A 17,777-nucleotide genomic window follows, 5' to 3' on the forward strand; every position below is an offset into this window, starting at 1 on the left:
GCAATAGTCTGAGCTGCTGTGTCAGGTAAGGAGCTCCCTGTCACTGGAGTATGCAAACAGAGAGAGAGAAGTTGTAGGAGGATTCCTATGATGGATACACAGTTGGACTAGCTCATGCCTGAGGCCCTTCCAGCTCTGAGACACCAAGATTCTCTGCAAGAAAACTTACCTGATGAGGTCCAACCTCCACTCCCCCAAGTTCACGGGCCAAGAAACTGAGAAGTGCCATGGACTGGAGGTGGGTCTGGGATGGCAGTGTCTCAGTCCCAGCCTGAGTAGGTTTCTGTCTCCATGGCCTATTTGAGGTCCCATAGCCAGTGCCCACCAAGGGGGATGAGGGGTGCTTCCATTTTGTTGTGCAACAGCTCATAAATCCAGGAATTACAAACAGAGGGGATTCTGTTACAGGTAAATACCATTTGAAATACAATCTCTGTAAGGGCTTTCTGTTTGTCGTGAATTTTATAAATTGTTGCAGTAATTAACAGGGCATAAAACAGGCTTCCTACCCCATCCAGGAAGGCCTTCCTGAATGCCGCATTCAAGATGTACCACTCAGCCTCTTAGAGTGGCAGTGACTTGGGTGATCCTGGTTGTGGGAGGAGGGCGGGGGCTCTCAACCCTGGGAAAATCGCCTCCATTCATGAGCTGGTAGTTTAGTTAATTTTAGTAGTTTAGTTTAGTTAATTTTAGGTTGCTTAGAGGAGGACATTGAGATTTACCTCCTGGGTCCTTCCCTCAATAAATTAGAACAGACCCTGGGGCCTGGGAGACAATCAGGACCTTCCTCTGCATTTCAGGCAGAAGTTGGGCAATGAGAACCATTTTCTCCTTTGCTGTGACTGCATGCGTTTGGGGAATTTTCCCACTTTTTTCCACTTGTTTTCTTTCTCCCTTGGAAAACCATCAAACGCCGTATGGAAAAGAAAGACCCCAATTCATGAACACAGTTTTGATTTCTTTCTGGAAAACTGTATGTTCTTAAAGTCTCAAATGACCTGAAGAATTGATTCAGGGCCCTCCTGTTCCTGCCACCCTGGAGGATGCTGTGTCCCCTTCCAGACAGCTTGCAGGATATCAGGACACAATCAAGGAGCACGGTGGCCTTGGTACTCCCTCCTCATGCATTTTTAATTAAAAAAATATATTTTAGGCAGACACAAAGTATAACTGGTATAAATAATATTTATGAACCTACTACCTAGCTGAAAATATAAAACATTATAGATCAAACTGAAGCCCCTGGCCCTTCTCCTATAGTCCAATTACGTGTCCTGTGGGATTTTAGCAGGAAATGACATGGTCAGATGAGATTTGGGGAGCTCACTAGGACTACTGCATGGATTGGAAGAATCACGCTGGACTCAGAGAGACCACCAGACCAAAGACTAGAGTGCCAAAGGCCCTGCCCTGCACCCCTTAATGCTAAGCATGGAAAATCAATAGGCAAACAAAATTTGTAATAATGGCAACTCATACTGGTTTCTCACCTTCAATTCATCCAGTATTTTTCAAACTGACTAAATCACCAAATTCTATCCATAACTCTTCATTTAATCCCAATTTTACATATATGCAAGTGAAACTAAAGGGAATTAAATAATTTTCCCAAGATCATCCTGCTGGTTTTTAGTTCTGGCTAGTGCCCCATAGCCAATTTCTTTGACTTTGTGTCAACCTAACGCCTGGGACAGAATCTGGCTCAGAGACCGTTAGTGCTTTGTCAATGCTTAGCGTATAAATGAATCACTCCTACTACACATCCTCTCTGTTCTTTGGAGATTTAATCACATAAAGCCCAGTGCCAGTTATTTTGGAATTTATGCACATAAAATAATTAGCAATAATACATTTCCTAACTTGGTAGTAAACTCCTTGAAGGAAGAGGAAGGAAGGTTTCTTAGCTCCTGGCACAAAGTAGGAATTTATCATTATAATTATGTAACAGGCACATAGACTTCTACAACCAGAGGAAATATTTGAGGACATCTAGTTAAATTCCTTTACTTTACAGATGAGAAAACTGAGACTTGAAGAGGAAAAAAATGCCTGGCCACGGTCCATAGAGGGAGGCAGGAGAACTGTATGTGTGTGCGTGTGTGTGTGTATGTGTATGTAGTTTGGCCACTTTCTCCCAGATTCTTTGGCAAGGTCATATTTAGAAACTCTCTGCTATGCCAGGCTCCAGGATGGACACTGGGATACCACAGGCAACAAGGCACAGTTCTTGCCCTGCAGGTCACAGGGGCTCGTGGACAGCCCCACAGTATGAAGCCATATCACAGAAGAAAACAGAGAGAGGGAGAGCGCATGGAGAAAGGGAGAACCTGTGGCCAAAGAAAGACATTCAAATTCCATTTTTACACGCTGTTTCAACAAAACACAGCACATTTGGAAGCAAAATTTGACCATTTGGCTATTGAGGCCTTAGCTGTGTGCCCCTGGTCTGCCTAAAGAGTACAAGTCCATCATTCCGCACTGCTCAGGGTGATTCAGAGTCAAGGGGCATGATGGCTAATTCTGCTATAGATGCATCCACAGGGCCCTATATGGCATTAAAACATTCATTCATGGGATTATCCTGCCTTGATACTGACCACAGAGCCCACACTCCACCTGGGATCAGTTATTGGATGGTCACCTTCCAAACATGAATCTAGAGTCATAAATGTCTAACCCAGTCATTGTGCTTCTGGGAATCTGTTCTGAAGAAATCATCCTCAGTCTTGGAAAAGCCCACACGATGTTCACTGAACCATGGTTTATAATGGAGAAGATCTGCCTACAGTAATAATAATAATAAGCAAGTGTTAAATACTTAGCATTTAGGTAACATATCAAGCATTGTGCTAAAGTACTCATAAATATGATTTCCATCTCATTAGTTTTCACTATCAACTCTATGAAAAGGCTATGATTGTCCCCATTTTACAGTTGAGGAGACTGAGACTCTGAGAGGTAATTAGCTAATCTAAGGTTGTAAAGCTAGAAGTGGTGGAGATATAAGACTCATCCCAGGCCCAGTGATCTTACACATTAGGCTTAAGATCAAACAGCAGAACAGTAAATAAAGTTCTGCATTCAAAGTAATATTATCCAATTTTTGAAAATTATGTTTATGAAAACAGCCTACAGTATCCATAGCAATGAAAAAAGGAGTTTGAAATTTGTATGTTTACAATAACAACTATGGTTATATGTATGTAAACATACTCACACACCCTGGAAAGAATATAAACCAAAATTTTACCAGTGGTTGCCATGAGGTAACATTAGGGTGATTATTTTACTCTGTGTCTTGATTTTTCAAACATTTTAGAATCATCATGGTAAATTATTTTGAGAGTAAGAAAAGTATATTTACTATATTTATGAATAATAATTCTAGTAAGTGTCTACCCTCCTCATATCAATTTTCTGTGGAATCTTCTGACAGAAAACATCCATCCATGAGCCATGCAGAGTATTAATGTTCCAATGCTTTGCCCAAAGAGAGAGAAAAGAAACAAATGGAAGAAGAATAATTGTGCACTTCTCTGTCATTTATTCTCATCATTTTCCCTGTCTTGACTTCAGTCTTTTTGAAAACCAGAGGAAGAGAACCAGAATCTCATGGAATCCCTGATTTGGTAGGAAGCCTAGAAGTCGTCTGCCCATTCCCCACTGGGTACAGAAATCCCAGCCAAGGCACCACAGAGACTTCTGAGGCTTGGCGCTCACTGTTGTTGGGAGCAGTTCTCCATGAGTCCCTGATGTTTCTGCGTATCTTGTAAGCAGAGGCACCAACTATCTCTTCAAGGACGTTTGTAGAGCAAACAGTCTTGGAAGCTAGAGATAGTGTGTCCCTCAGAGGCAGAGGGCAGATTTGTTTGCTGTCCCACAGAATAAAGACAATGTCTCTCCCCAGGGCAAAGGTCAAGTGGATTTGCATGCAGCCATTATAAAAGATTTGTCTAGAGTTATATGTGCACTCTGATTAAAGGGAGCTAGGATGGCCACGTTAGCAACGAGAGGAAAAGCCCAAGGGCTGCAGACCCCGTACCCCTGCAGCATCTTCCTGTCAAAACAATAGGATACAAAGTAAGTCTTTATGCTCCAATATTAAAAATCATGGCTTTGGGAAGCTATTGAACCTCTTTGTGCCTTGATTTCTTTATCTGTAAAATGGGAATAATAATAGTAACTACTTTGTAAGGTTATTGTAAAGATTAAATCAGTTAACACATGTAAATATAAAATACTTAGAGCAATGCCTAGTTCATAGTAAAATATCATGCGTTAGCTATTATTATCATTTTTGTTAATACCCTCATCTTCATTTAACCTCAAGAGCCAATGACTTCTTTGGCCATTTGTCAGCACCCACTGGTCTATTTCAAGCGTTCACAGATACAGATAGAGCCCTAAGTAGTTATTTATGCCATACCGTTGACTCCAAGCGAGATTGTTCTCCACCAGATTCAAGATGGCAGCTCATTTGGCTTTTTATGAGACTCACTGGAGGGCTCTCTACACCAGCATCACAGAAACATGCAATAAATATTTACAAATAAATGAAAGCCGTCTCATTCCTATAAATTTGTATCTGGCTCATGACTACAAACTTTCACCGTTTTATATGTAGATGGTGGAGGGCTGGGTGGATATGCATGCCTATGTTTTCTTAAAGACTCTACTCCATATCTAAGAGGGAAAGAGGGTGCTATTAATATTTATACTGGATCAATAGACAAAAATAAGGACAATGCCAGGCAAATCAGGTCAGATGGCCAGATGGGAATAACACATACAAAGGAACAAAATGGGTTGTCTTAGGAGCTAGTAGGCTCCCCAATGTCAAGGTCTCTCAGTAAAGTTCACTGGGTTGTGGGCGGCAATCAGGGGTCCCTCTTGTTAACACGCTGGTGCCCAGGCCAGACAACTTAATAGCAAAGTAGCATTTCAGTTACAAAGCAAGAACTTTCCAATTCTGGTGGATTGGACAGGGGGTCAGAGGGGGTCTCTGAATCTGTACACTCTATAAAATGCAGGACATTTTTATGGCCCTGGGGGACAATAAATGTGAAAACACCAAAGGTGGCAATATAACCAGTTTGCAAAATATCCTGAAGGGTCTTAAATCTCAGAGAAGCACAGCTTGTGTTTGATTGTCTTCGAGTCCTAACAAGTATAATGAACTGTCCAAGACACCCTCCAGCCAGGCGTAAGGGAGGAAGCATTGAGCATGTCAAGTAGAAAATATTCTTCTTTTTAAAATTCATTTGTTTCCTCACAAAACCTGAGCTGTCTTTCGTACTCCAAATGTGTGCCTGTACCCTTTGTGAACAGAGCAATTGAGATGGATACCAGCATTTGTTAAACAAAGATTTTTGAGATTCAGGCCCCCAGGGCTGTGATCTGCAGTACACAGCCAGCTGTGCAGAGGATTTGTTTCTTCTGAAAATTGCTGGTCAGACTGAGGACTAACATCCTGTGTACTTGTCACTCTGGGTTCCCCTGACCAGACGGGCTGCAGGTTTTTCATAATCAGGAGAAATAATAATAATAACAGTTGTGAAAGCTCTTACAATTATGTCTACCATATCCTGTACCCTTACTATGTAGGTATGTGTGTCTGTTAGTTCCTCTGGGAAGCAGACGCTGAGACTCGTTAGGGATACAAGTGGTATATTGGGGGTAATGTCTATAAAAGTTCCAAGGGGGAGGAGGCAGGCTTGGAAGGGGAAAGCCCAATGGACAACTAGGGATCTGACAGCTCGAAACAGAAGGCAGGGAGGAAGCAGGATTGGCAGGAAGTGACCCCAACAGCAGCACGGAACTGACAACTGACTCCCGACACCACAGGGCCCTTGGCAGCAAAGATGTCCCACTGGAGGACTCCCACACTGGGCACAAAGGGCCAGGCCATCGGAGCCCCAAGAGCTCAGTCACTGGCCTTGGGTCAAAGGCTGAGGCAGACCCCGGAAGGGTGGCCGCTGGGGGTCGTCACACCTCTGTGGCTGTCACTGTATTATTCTACCTGCTTTATCACCAACCGGAAAAGTGAGGCCCAGAGAGAAAATTGCCCAAGCACACACAGCCCGGAAGATGTGGGGCAGAAAGTGAGCTCATACAGACCTGCGTTCAAAGGCCCACCCTCTTATAACCATCAAGGAAGACCATTAGGAAGAGGCAGCATCTCATGAGGTCCCCGAAGGATCGTCAAGACTTCGGTCCCTGGGGATAAAGGATGACGAACGTTTCAGGAGGAGGGCGCTGTCTGGTCACCCACACAACCATCGCTTCTTGGGAGAGTAGAGGAGGCCTTCCAGCAGTACGGCTCTGTCCAATGTTGGAGTCTGACTCACACCCACCATGTGAAAGCCATGCCCACCGGGGCGCTGTTACAAAGGGCTCCTAACAAACTCCGCGACTCCATAGAATCACACAGTGTGGATTCAGCAAGCTGCCCTGGGAGCAGCTCTGGCTCTGCCACTCTCCAGAGCCAATCACATGACCTCTCTCGGTCTCCCTTGTCTTGCTGTATTCACGTGTTTGGTAACAAAACTTCACAGAGGGCCCTTGGTGTTGTGTTCCCGGAACCCTGCTGCGGCTGCAGGTACCCAAGGAGGAGACACAACCTCTGTCCCTGGAGAGATGGTTTCAGGCGAGTGTGATAAGTGCTCTGAGTCTGGAGGCATGTACAGACTTAGGGAGGGTAGATCTTCTAAGCTCCACAAGCTTACATCAAGGGCTTAGCATGGCCAGCAGATAGAGGTGCCCAGGAAGTGTGCAGCTGGCAGAGTGTACAGAAGAGCTGTGAATGAAGGGCCCAACACCAGCTTCCTCCCAGCTCCATGTTTCTACACTGTGCTTGTCTTCCCCTTGAACTTCTGGAAACCCAGTGCTTGACTGGCCCCAGCCTTCCCCATTTGGCTCCAATTCAACCCCCAGCCTGGAACCTATGTTTCAGTTCTCTCCTTTAACACCTAGACCTGCAAGGACAGCTGAGAGCCTCAACATTGTAAAACCATCCCTGTGAGGCCAAGGGATGCGTATTGGACCCAACCTCCCGCTGGAATGCAGCCTGGTCATATATACCACACGAGCCCACCCCTTGCCCAATACGCTCAACTAGAAAACGCTTCAAGGCAGAAGAGATGGCTGGCTGAACTGAAATGAATTGGATTCAGCATTTCATGGGCTCCGTAGTGTTCAGCGGTCAGAACTAAAATGTCTGCTCTAGAGCTGCTATCAGGGAACTTACCTTCACACCCAGAAGGGTGGAATCTGACCACTGAGCGAGATTCTCATGAGGGATGCAGACTGAGGGAAACAGTGTCAGCTTGGAGTCAGAAGGACTTGGCTTTCAATCCCAGCTCAGCCATGCCCTCATGGGCCTTGGGCAGACCACTTAGTCTCTCTGAGCCTCAGTTTTCCCAACTGTATAATAAGAATAACAATGTTTTAAAGACTTAAGAGCTAATGTACAGAAGCTCTTAGTCACCTTGAGTCACAGGATTGCTCTAAGGTTTAGTGAGAAAAAAATACAGTATGTCTAATAAAATACCTAGAACCAGGGAGGTGCAAAATAAAGTGTGCAAAATAACCTTAAAATTAGGGTTATTTACTCTTTGCCCACAGCAACTTTTCTCATCAATAACCCCACAGAACGATGTCTGTTTCATAAAACATTTACAAATCCATTATCTTGTTTGATCCTTTTAACCCAGTCGAGAAAACACTCCACACCTCCATTTCACAGAACTGTAAACTGGTATTTAAGTAACTGGCCCCTGGTACCTTGTTCAGGGTCACACTGCCCCATAGCAAAAGAGCTAACTCACCAGATCGTCTGTCCCACAAACCTGGAAACGTTCCCTGGGTTCCTCTGGCCCCAGTCACTCCATAGCTCTCTAAATTCCATAAGACCAGAAATCCCATTTCCCATTGCATTTGGAAACTCGGAGAACTAGGTGGTTAAAGGCAGGCCTCTGGTCACACACAAGCCAGAGTAAGAGAAGGAACCTGGTTTCTGTCTGGGTTCTGAGCCAGTCTCCTGGACGATGCTGTGAGGGGAGCTTGGCAGCATCTCCGACAGCCAGGTTGAATCTGAGAGGCGACCTTGGGAATAAACCCATTTTACAGATGAGGACAATACAATGCTGAGGAGAAAAGGGGATGCACTGTGGGGATGTGCAAAGAGCCCTGGCAGGGAATCAGGAGCTCTGGATCGAAGTCTCAGCTCAGGTGCTGACTGACTCACTGTGAGGCCACGAGTAAGTCACTGCTCTCTTCAGACCTTGGTTTCCCACTTCAGGACAGACCTACAATTTACTCGAAAACCAGCCAAGGGCAAGCCCCTCACAATCCACACAGAGCATGGCCTCTTATAGAGCTCCGGGCCCTGGTGGCTCTTACCTCCTAGGGCTTCTAATGACGCTCTTAGGACTTGAAGACCCAGAGACCATGTGAGTCTCCAGGTCCCTTATCCAGGACTTCCTGCCATTCAAATATACAGTACCAGTTAGGGGTAATCAGTCAGTCTTCCGCTCCCCATCCAGCTCAGAGCAGAAGCCTGATTACCGTTAACACCTGTAACGTGAAGGTGAAGCTGTAAATGGGATCCGGGCCACAGGGGCTGGATGAGAGGCCACCAGACCAGCCAGGGTGGCACCTGGACAGAAATGAAGCCGGGATTCTTGCTTTTCAATAGGCTCAGATCCTGTGGGATGTGTCTTCCTTGGGGGGCTGCTAGGGAAAGCTAAGTGCAGTTATGCGGTGGGTAATCCCTGTCGACTGAAAGAGAAATGCACAACGTAGGAGCTATGAGTTGAGTTTTATTCAGTCCTTAATGAGTCCTATAGCCCGGGAAACAGCCTCTCAGTAGCTCTGAGGGGACTGCTCCAAAGAGGTCAGGGGAACGGCCAGTATGTGTATGATCTTGGCTAGGGAGTACCTGCAGTCAAGCGTGCATCTCAGAGAAGAGTTCCTGCTCGTCACGAGGAACAGGTATCTTAGCTAATCATTTTAGTGCTTTCTATGTGTGGGAAGGTGCAAGAATCTGGGTTCATAAAATTTTTTCCTAAGATATATTTAACTACCTAAGGGGCCAGTTTTTCCAAAGCACACACAGCCTCAGCCTGTTCTTTGTCCTGAATTCCTGCCAGGGTGCACTGTCGATTAGTGACTTAATCCTTATAGAACCAGAAGGTGGGCCACACGCTTGGTTTTACACCCCCGTCTGCCTGAGTCCCAGCCCCTGCACAGCCTCAGTCCTATTCCTGCCACCCCGGCCTGGGGGACCTCTGGAAGGGCCCATAGGGGCCATCCTAGAGGGTGGCTTGCTGCGAGATCTTGCCAGAGAAGCAGGATTCATGACACCGTTCTTCCCTAGATCTTACTTCACTCTGGAGGTCTTGACAGCTCAGAGACACTTGATAAAGGCAAATGTGCCTCAGGATTTCTCCATAGTTTACTCAGAAACCATCCACTCAGAGACCAGCCCTCACAAGCCCACAGACCTGTATAACTTACAAAGCTCTGGTTATTAATATTTCCATTTATAAAAGGGTGAACTGGGGCTTGCTGGCTCCGGAATTCATGCTTTTACTCTTTATACCGTATTGCCCTCTGTATCAGTCAGCATCAGCAAGGAGACAGAAACCTGATGGGAACAGGGACAGATGAATATAATAATTAACTAGGAAAAAATAAAATAAAATAGGGAATGACCTGGCGGTCCAGTGGTTAGGATGCCACACTTTCATTGCCAAGGGTGCAGGTTCAATCCCCGGTCAGGGAACTAAGATCCCACAGGCCGTGCGCTGCGGCCAAAAATTAAAAAAATTAAATAACTAGGAAGAGTGCTATCAGGAAAGGTAGACCCGTTTCATATTCTGTGTTCTCTCTGCCATGTAACACTGCAGAGGCAGGCATTAACAAGACAGCCAAGCTTGCATCCATCCTCCAACGTTAGGGAGAACCTCCCCTATGCTGGGCCTGTGCTGAGGTGTTGGCAATTCAGCAGTGCACGATACAGATGCGGTTCCCACTTTCACAGAGTTCAGAATCTAGAAAAAATGCCTCATATCTTATGGGCAAGGATTGAGAAACACCAGCTTAGACAATGAAACTAATTGGGACCCATTGGAAACACCTGGAATGCCTACAGAAAAGGGAGTGGCATATCTGAATCCTACTCCAAAACTAATTAATCAGAATTTTGATAAGTGCTTGGAGAACACACAAGACAAGCACTTGAATCTGACTCTCTGAGTTGATGGGGAAAGGGGCCATCAAGGAACGCCTTCTAAAAGACTAGCAGTAGAAGAGCTCACCGTTAACGCTGACCAGCTAGTTGCAAGAGACTGTGCTAAGCATTCTGTGTGCATCACCTTCTCTTGTCCTCCAGCAACTAATTACCATTCACTTTATTAATCACGTCAATCTTTTGAGTTATAATTATTATGATCCCAATTTTACAAATGATTAAAATGAGTCAAAGAGAAGTTAAGTAGCTTGTCCAAGGTCATACAGCTAATAAGTAACAAACCTTTTAGTTGTTTTATATATATATATATAGTTATCCAACCTGGCACCTTAAAAGTCAGTGGGAATTTTCCCAAAACAACAGTCACCTCTCTCTGCCCCCTGCCCATGCTGCAGCCTCTTCCTCTGACCAGCTGAAGGAATAGCATGTGCAAAGGCCCAGAGGTAAGTAAGAACATAGCCCAGACCATTTAAGGTGGTGAGGAACAGAGCGTGCTATTGATGAGGCTAGAGTAGAAATGCTTAAGTTAAAAAGCATGCTACAAAATCTAGACCCAACAGGTGGAGGCTTTTAACCTCAGTTTAGCCCTTTGACCTGCCTAAAAATGTGCTCGTCTAAGTCCTATCTGAGTGCCCCTGTCCTTGCCTCCACCATAGCCATGGCGTAAAGACACCTAAGAACCCAAAGTCAGGAAATTGGCAAAGTCCACACTTCAAACTCCCCTCTGACCCTGGGAACACCCAGCTCAGAACCACTGATGTCCAGCCCCTCTTCCTCATCACCCCTCTGCTGGGGTCTACCCGGTGAGACAACAGCCAGCAGTCCAAGCCCAGCTTGTACCTTTCCCTCCTGTCATCAGCTTGTCTTGTGTTCTTCTTTTGTTCACTGAGCTACTAATGTGATTAATAAATAATATAATTAACTCACTTCTTAAGAGTGACAAATACTAGCAAGAATCAGAACAAACTTGTGTTTGGATCAGAAAAAATGGATTCAAATTTTGGCTTAGCTCTCTGAGCCTTACTTGCTCCAACTGAAAAATAGGATAATACTGACTCCCCAGAGTTGCTGAGAGGTGAAAATAAGATGTCAGTGAAAATCCATTTGAAAACTCTTTACAAAAATTATTTCAGTAAACTTGAATTTGGCCACCTAATGCCTGTCTGGTCCATTAAACCTCCTACTAAGGCTAAATGAGGGTAGGGGTCATGTCTGAGACCTTTTCTTAAGTTTATCCAAGTCAGTGGCCCTATTTGAGGCTCTGGGATCAGAACTCCCTGCACCCAATTCAGGCTCTGCCACTTACTACCTGTGAGACCTCAGACAATTTGCTTAACTTTACTGTATCTCAGTCTTCCCATCTGTACAATGGAGATAATGATAGTACCTTGCTCATGGGATCGTTGTGAGAATTAAATGCAGTAACACAAAAAAGTCCTTTTTGTAGTGCCTTACATACAGTAACTGCTCAAAAAATAGTTACTTTTTAAAAAATCTTCACAACATATTTATAAGGGCTGATTATTATCTCCAATTTACAGATGAATAAACTGAGGCCCAGGGAGATTGAAATCTCAACCAAGAAAGTTCAGTGAGTGGATGACATTGTTGAACTTTGAACCCAAGTCTGCAAAATGCCAAATTCTGCTCATATCCCATCTGCCTCATTGTCTCTCGTTGGGGAGCTTGGCCGACAGCTTCTCAGATTGGATCTTGAGTTCCTATGTGAGCTCATTGGTAACACTATCTCTTAGTTAGGCTCCAGTTTAAATGTTCTCCGCTAGAGAAAGGGTAAGATGGGGACAGGATTCTTCTGAGCAGCAGAGATGGGGATGACGGCAGCAAGAAGATGGGGAGGGCTGTGAAAACCTTAGAAAGTGTGGCGAGGGCAGCCTGAGCCAGGACAGTGGCAGGGAAAGGGGAAGCCAGACATGGAAGGGGCACGGAAGGCAGAGGAGCAGGGGGACCCTGCCAAAGCCTGGGAGGTCTGGGCCCCGCCTCCCTTTTCATCTCCCTCCATGTTTAGAGGGGACCTGTCTTTTTTTTTTTTTTTTTTACAAGCCTTCACCCCAGAAGAAAGAAAAACTGTATTAGGAGACTCATTTCCTCTCATCTGGTGGAACGCTCAGTCCCCATTGCAAAGGATAAAACACACCACCCATAAAGAGCCCTGACTTCTCCAAAAACCCAGGAGCTGGCACACAGCAGCCACCTCGCATCAGTGCCACTGATCCTGCCCCTCAGGACAGAAAATTCTGCCCCTCTCCTAGGGGTACCAAGGGTCAGATTCGAAAGGGTCCTTAGAAATCATCAACTGGAAACTTGGTGGGGAAACTAAGGCCAAGGGTGGAAAACTATGTGAAGAGGAATACACAGCCACCTCTGCAGGCCTTGGGGAAATATTCATATCTTCTCCCACCTCATTCATTCACTCATTCATTTATTCATTCAATACCCACTTAAGAAGATACAGGCACTGTGCTCAGAATTAGAAGTAGGAAGCCACCAACTGACAGCCCAAAATTGTGATCTGGGCTAGAGTATTGATGGCATGATCAATAAAGCATGACCCACTAGTGTATTTTTAATTTTTAAATTAATTGATAACATTTTAAAAATGAGTGAGACCTTGGTGAAGCAGAGCGTGTGGAAAGAAGCAGAATTGGATTCAAATCCTTACTCACCAGCTGGGAAAGAAAACTTACCCTGGTGTCTCAGCTCTCTGAACTTGATTTCTTTTGTCTGTAAAATAAGTATCGAAGGAAGTACTTCTCATGTTTCCTCCCAGTATGAAATTAAATCACACATCTAGCCCAATGCCTGCCACACAGTAGGCAGTGAATAAATGCTCATTACAATTCACCTCCTTGCCTGGCCTTAGGTGCTGCAAAGCTCTGAAAAAAAGCACAGGCCCATTGGAGCAATCTTTTGATCTGATAGACTAGAGTGATTTCAGATTTACTCAGCCTTTCTGGGGATGGCTACAGCCCAGGGGCCTGTCGTGGTCCTACAGATGTGTCAGCTCCTCTGATCACAGATAGAACCCGGACAGCAGGAGAGTAACTGCAGCCCTGGAGCAGTGAGAACAGACTGGTGTGGCCTTTGGCCTCTTTATTATTTCCACCTGTCTGCTTGATCTGTGGCTTCAGCTGTATCTTTCAGCCTCTCCCCAACTGGTTCTTAACAGTCTTCTTTCTCTCTCTTTCCTCGCCTCTTCCTGCATTCTTCACTGCAATCATCTGTATGCAAAGCTAATCTTGGCTCAGGTAGCAGGTCGTGCTAAAAAGGGCACTGATCTGATCGGGGAGCCAGAAATTCAAGAATCCAGTTCTGAATCTGCACTCACAATCTGTGTGCCCTTAACTTTTTCAAGGCTTGTGGATTAGTTATCAATGGCTGAGTAAATAATTACCCCAAAATTTAGCAGCTTAAAACAACAAACATTTATTACGTCACCTAGATGCTGAGCGTCTGGAATCCAGGAGCAGTGAGGTTGGGTGATTCTGGCTCAGGGCCTCTCATGAGGCTGTAACTATCCAAAGGTCAAACTGCAGCTGGGAGACCTGTTTTCACAAGAGTTCACTCATGTGGCTGTGGGCAGGAGGTCTCAGTTCCTCACCACATCAGCCTCACGGCATGGCAGCTGGCTTCCCCCAGGGCAGGTGATCCGAAAGAGAACAAGAGCAACCAACACGGAAGCTTTTAGAACTGACGATCACAAGTGATGCCATCACTTCTGGTATCTATTACTGGCCAACCGCATACACAGGCCAACCCTGGAAGAGCGTGGGAAGGGACTACACCATGGTGTGAAACGAGGAGGCAGGATCATGGGGACAGTCTTGGGGGCTGCTACCTCTTATGGCTGAATGGTGACCCCCCCCCACCAACAAATTCATATGTCCAAGTCCTAACCCCCAGTACCTCAGAATGTGACTGTTTGGAGATAAGGTCTTTAAGGTAATTAAGGCAAATGAGGTATTAGGGAGGGCTCTCATCCCATATGACTAGTGTAAGGTCTTTAAGGTAATTAAGGTAAATGAGGTATTAGGGAGTGCTCTCATCCCATATGACTAGTGTCCTTAGAAGAAGAGGAAATTTGGACACAGATGGTTACAGAGGGAAGACCTGTGAAGACACAGGAAGAAACCAGCCATCTACAAGCCAAAGAAAGAAGCCTCAGAAGAAAGCAACCCTGCTGATCTCAGACCTCTGGCCTCCAAAACTGTGAGAAAATAAATTTCTGTTGTTGAAGCCACCCAGTCTGTGCTACTTTGTAGGGCAGCCCTAGGGAACCCACACATGACCACACCTCAGTTGCTTTCTCACGCTTCCCTCAAGGGCTGCTGTAACGCTGACGTCTGCACCAAATGGCCAGCACAGAGAAAACCCTCAATGACGGTGGTCTCCATGGATAGGATTCCACGTCCTCAGGGGTCCCAGTGGGCCTCAGTTCACCCCAGTGTGGGCTGTGATCCTCCTGGAAAGCTCATGGAATAATTCTAGCTGTGGGCTTTGGAGACGAGAAACAGGTGGGGGCTGGCAGAGTAACGCTTTACCTTCAGGGGCTGCTAGTGCCTTCGAGCAGATTACAGGGTGAGAGCTCTAGAGCCCCCTCTTTCCCCAGGGCCAGGGAGGGACCAGGCTCACATGTCAAGAGCCCCTTCCCTCTGCCCCCACTTTGCCAACACTGTCTCTTTCCCTCCTCCCAACAGGCCTCAGATCTGGGGATTTTCAGCCCCATTTCACAGACAAAGCTCAGGCACATGCCATAACATGTGCAAGCTCATACAGCCAGGGCAAGGTCAAGTGGAGCTTTAATTCCAGGTAAACCTACTCCAAAGCCCCGGCACCTGGTCCTCCTGCCCTGCTGCCTCACAGCATAGTCCTGCCTTCCAGGGCTTATGGCCTCCTTCTCCTCTGTGTCCCCAGCACCGTGTCTGACATTGATGAGCTGCTTGATTCATACTTGCTGTATACGTGAAAGAATGAGTGAAAGAAAAATCCCATGAAAACATGGAAAAAGGTATAGAAAACAGCAAGCTGGTGGCTCTATTGAAAGGGACATCCAAGTTTCACCTCCTCCAGGAAGCCCTCCCTGACCACCCTGCTGACAGAGACCTGGCCTGGTGTGTGCCCTTCCAGTGCTACTTAACAGATTCTGTCAGCAATGGCCATCAGAGCTCAGGGGGCAGGGAAGATCAGGCAGGCAGGGGGAGGCCCTGGGGACTATACAGAGATGCCCTGAGGACTTGCCACGGGGCAGCCACAGAGCTGCATGGCCTCCATACAGTTCATTTAGCCTTCCCAGCTCCAGGACAAGGAGAGAATTCTTAACATTGCCATGTTCAGTTTCCATACACATGAGGGAGGTAAGTTACTTGCCCAAAGTCACAGAGTCACAAACAGAGAGCACTCTGACTGACACCTGGGCTCTCCTCTAGGGTAGCCTGCCCCTCGGAGGGAAGGCCATCCAGGCCAGAAGGCCAAGCACTACAACTGGAGGTCAAGGCAACAGGGAAGAGGGCAGAGCTTTGAGTGCCTTGCTAAGGAGGTGGGCTTTTTCTTGAGGGCACTAGGCAACCACTGAAAGGTTTGAAGCAGGGGAAGCAACGTGGACTGATTAGTGTTTTGGAAAATTCATTGTGGCAGGAGCAGGGAAATTAATGGAAGGGGAGAAACTATATCAGTGGTTCTCAGAACATGGTCCCCAGACCAGCAGCATCTGCTTCACCTGGAAGCTTGTTAGAGACACCAAGGCTAAAGCAACCCCTCCCCACACTGGATCTACTGAATCAGAAACTCTGGGAATGGGTGGGTCCAGCAATCAGTTTTAATAAGCCCTGCAGGGGATCCATCAACAGGTGAATGGATAAAGAAGATGTGGTGTATGTATATGTATACACACACACACACACACACACACATACACACACACACACACACACACACACACACACACACACACACACACACACACACTGGAATATTACTCAGCCATAAAAAAGAATGAAATAATGCCATATGCAGCAACATGGATGGACCTAGAGACTAGCATATTAAGTGCAGTAAGTCAGAGAGAAAGACAAATATCATGTGACATCACTTATATGTGGAATCTAAAAAGTGATACAAATGAACTTATTTGCAAAACAGAAATAGACTCACAGACTTAGAAAACAAACTTATGGCTACTGAAGGGGAAAGCTGGGAGGGATAAATTTGGAATTTGGGATTAACAGATACACACTACTGTATACAAAATTGATAAACCACAAGGACCTACTATATAGTACAGGGAACTATAGTCGATATCTTTTAGTAACCTATAATGGAAAAGAATCTGAAAAAGAATATATTTATATATATGTATAACTGAATTGCTTTGCTGTATACCCAAAACATTGTAAATCAACTATACTTCAATTAAATAAATAAATAAGCCCTGAAGGGGATTCTGATGGTCCCTAAAGTTTGAGGACAGCTGGACCAGAGCTCACATGATCAGCTAGAATTTTATTTAAATACTTTGGAGAAGAGAAGGTGGGAACATAAACCAAAGCAATGTATTACAAGTCTTAAATTACTCGTATTAAATTATTAGTCTTTATATTTTATTTAATTGCCATTATTTAAATCATGTAGAATTATCCACAATAATCCTATGGTATGTAAAGGATGATTTCTATTCTTCAGATGTTGAAAGGAAGGTTCCAAAAAGTTGAAGCAAAGGTCACAAATCCACAGGATGACCTTGCAATTTCTCACCCAAACAGGGACAACTTTGACAAGGGAAGGAGGTGCTAACAGTCATTACACAGGGTCAACAGGCCTGAGCTGGACTCGCCAAGGCAAACCAGGACGTGTGATCAGCCTGGAGTTCAAACCCAGGACCACAGATGCCAGTGTCTATGCCCCCTGCGGGTCTGCCACTGAGAATCCACTTCCTTCTGTGAGCCTGGGGAAATCAGGGATCTGGGACCCATGGTCTGGATGCTGCCTGCCACGGTTTCTCCTGCAGGATTGGGAGAGATGGGAGCGAGTGGTGTGATTCCTGCCCATCTGCTCCTTGTTAAGGTCTGGGCAACCTGACCCTTTTGTACTTTAGTCTAGAGCATAAGCAGCATTTCCTGGTTTTATTGGGAAATATCGCAAAGGTCAGAACTAAGAGAAGCATGTGAGGCTGCCCCGGGCCCTTCTGGAACACTCTCTCGTCAGCAGCTCTGGGCTGTGATCTGCTGCCACCACACTCGAGGCCGTGAGCAGCTCAGCTTCACAGGACCACCCAGCCCTCAGGGCTACACAGGCCACTGCCTGAGCGCTTTCGAATGCTCCACGGTTTGCAAAACACTTTTGTATCTGCTGTCCGGCGCTGTTTCCTTCAGGCCCCACGCCTGCCCTACGGGAGGAGTTGCACTTCCCCATGTAGCAGGTGAAGCATCTGAGATGCAGGGGAGCAGAGCAACTGACATGAAAGACACCAGCCAGGGCCTGCCTGGTCCTGCTTGTCTGTCTTTTTTTTTTT

Source organism: Balaenoptera physalus (genome assembly GCF_965194825.1).
Source record: "Balaenoptera physalus genome assembly, chromosome: 1".
In the NCBI taxonomy this organism is placed as follows: Eukaryota; Metazoa; Chordata; class Mammalia; order Artiodactyla; family Balaenopteridae; genus Balaenoptera; species Balaenoptera physalus.